Raw genomic sequence first — 2,474 nt, 5'->3', positions numbered from 1 at the left:
TTGCAATTGTTCCCCATGAACGAGGAATTCCCAGTAAGCGCGAGTCATAAGCTCGCGTTGATTACGTCTCTGCCCTTTGTACACACCGCCCGTAGCTACTACCGATTGAATAATTTAGTGAGGTGTTGGGACCGGGGGACGAGGGGCACCGCCTTTTCGATTCCACCGGGAAGATGCCCCAACTTGATCATTTGAAGGAAGTAAAAGTCGTAACAAGGTTTCTGTAAGTGAACCTGCGGAAGGATCATTAACGTGTGTTTTGAATCACGCTAAAATAAGAATAAATCTCTCAATGAGAATACACGAAAAACGGGTCGAACCCGCAAGTGGTGGTGGTCACAACCCCGCCGCGAGCAGTACGCTTCCCCTCCACCGAGCGGGGAGTGCGTCGGAGTGCCGCAGGTTGAACAAGAGGAAAGCGACGCCGGGTACTGTGCATTAACGGTTTAAAGTCACCTGGACTCGCTCAGCCACTCGCACAAGGGTACTGAAATCTCGCCTCCAGTTCCGCGCGGGAAGCAAGAACTGCATTCCTCCCCCGCGTGCGGCGGCGCGGATGTGCACTGTACACAATAACAACTATTGTGAACGCAACGCTGAGACCGGTACGGTACTCTGAAAACTAAAAGTACATAGCCCTGAACGGTGGATCACTCGGCTCGTGGGTCGATGAAGAACGCAGCAAATTGCGCGTCGACATGTGAACTGCAGGACACATGAACATCGACATTTCGAACGCACATTAAGGTCCTTGGATTTCCAATCCCGGAACACGCCTAGCTGAGGGTCGGCCACACTCAAATACTGGGCCCGTGTGTCTCGTCATCAGACAACGCAGGTCGGGCCCGAGGTTGGGGGACCCCCTCCATCTCGCCTCTTGAAGAGAGGGGGTGTGTCAGCACCCGAATGGCTTTCAGTCCTCATGAGGTCGTCTCTGCGGACGGAGAACGGCTGGGCTTGTGAGACGCAGTAACTATGAGGCCCCCGCCCGGCGCGTCTCGTACCGCTAGCGACCTCTTTGCGACCTATTTTCTAAAACCCGACCTCAGATCAGGCGAAACTACCCGCTGAATTTAAGCATCTTAATAGGCGAAGGAAAATAAACTAACAAGGATTCCCCAAGTAACGGCAAGCGAACAGGGAGAAGCCCACCACGGAATCCCGCGTGGCAACGCGCAGGGAGTTGTCGTGTGAGGGAGGTTCCGTCGTCCCGGGGGTCGGCAGCGAGTCTAAGTCTCCCTTGAATGGGGCCACAGCGCGCAAAGGGTGCCAGGCCCGTAGAGACCGCTGCCAATCCCGGGTGGCGCTCTCCTCAGAGTCCTGTTCCTTGAGAGTCGAGCACTAAGTAGGTGGTAAACTCCATCCAAGGCTAAATACGACCACGAGACTGATAGCGAACATGTACCGTGAAGGAAAGTTGAAAAGAACTTTGAAGAGAGAGTTCAATAGTACCTGAAACCGTTCAGGGGTAAACGGGAGAGACCCGAAAGAACGAAGGGGGAGACTCAATCCCGCCCGCGTATCTGGTCCTAGGCGGCCATGGATGTCCCCGGTCGCCCACCGCGCCCTACGGCGCGCGCAGGTAACGGTCTGAGGGCACCGGCCGTCCGGGTTCATTCGCGGCCGCGGCGGGATGCACTTCTCCTCCAGTAGGACGTCGCGACCCGCCGGGTACACTAGTGAGCCGGTCTCAGGCACTCGGGGTGGAGCCCGAGGGAACCGCCGCGGAAACGCTGGTCCACGGTTCCCCGGTCGCCCGGCCGGCGCCCGGTGGTAAATCTCGCGGAGCAGGCCCGCTAACCCTACAGTAGCGAGCGTCCGGCCCGGAGGGGAAGCTCTTCGGCGGTGCTGGAGGTGCCGTGTCCTCAGCCACGTCCCCGACCCCCGTAAACTGCTGGCCCCCGGAGTCCTCGGACGGTAGCCCGTCTCCCGTTAGCGGCGCTCACGCTTCGGGTGCTCTCCCGACCCGTCTTGAAACACGGACCAAGGAGTCTAACATGTGCGCAAGTCACTAGGATCTCGGAGAAGACTCAGAGGCGAAGTGAAATCGGGGCGCACTCTTCGCGGTCGCCCGGAGAGGACGGCGTCGGGTCAACCGGTACCCGCACTCCCGGGGCGCCTCGGCCTCCGGCCACAGGCGCACCCGGAGCGTACACGTTGGGACCCGAAAGATGGTGAACTATGCCTGGTCAGGATGAAGTCAGGGGAAACCCTGATGGAGGTCCGCAGCGATTCTGACGTGCAAATCGATCGTCAGAGCTGGGTATAGGGGCGAAAGACTAATCGAACCATCTAGTAGCTGGTTCCCTCCGAAGTTTCCCTCAGGATAGCTGGCGTCGATTTCGACCGGGACGAGTCTCATCCGGTAAAGCGAATGATTAGAGGCCTTGGGGCCGAAACGTCCTCATCCTATTCTCAAACTTTAAAGTGGTGAGATCTCCGGCTTGCTTGGCTGAAGCCACGAGGTCTGGATC

General features: G+C 58.1%; 1 non-coding gene across 1 annotated transcript; it reads left to right on the top strand.

Annotated features, from left to right (window-relative positions):
• The first annotated feature begins 634 nt into the window (after nt 1–634).
• LOC138708284 (5.8S ribosomal RNA) lies at nt 635–790 on the top strand. Its single transcript, XR_011334689.1, has one exon. It is a non-coding gene; the product is annotated as a 5.8S ribosomal RNA (ribosomal RNA).
• Nucleotides 791–2,474: the final 1,684 nt, after the last annotated feature.

The sequence above is a fragment of the Periplaneta americana genome, chromosome 10, assembly GCF_040183065.1.
Source record: "Periplaneta americana isolate PAMFEO1 chromosome 10, P.americana_PAMFEO1_priV1, whole genome shotgun sequence".
Taxonomy (NCBI): Eukaryota; Metazoa; Arthropoda; class Insecta; order Blattodea; family Blattidae; genus Periplaneta; species Periplaneta americana.
Note: the sequence above shows the minus strand (reverse complement) of the source record. Positions and strands in the feature narration are given on the sequence as shown.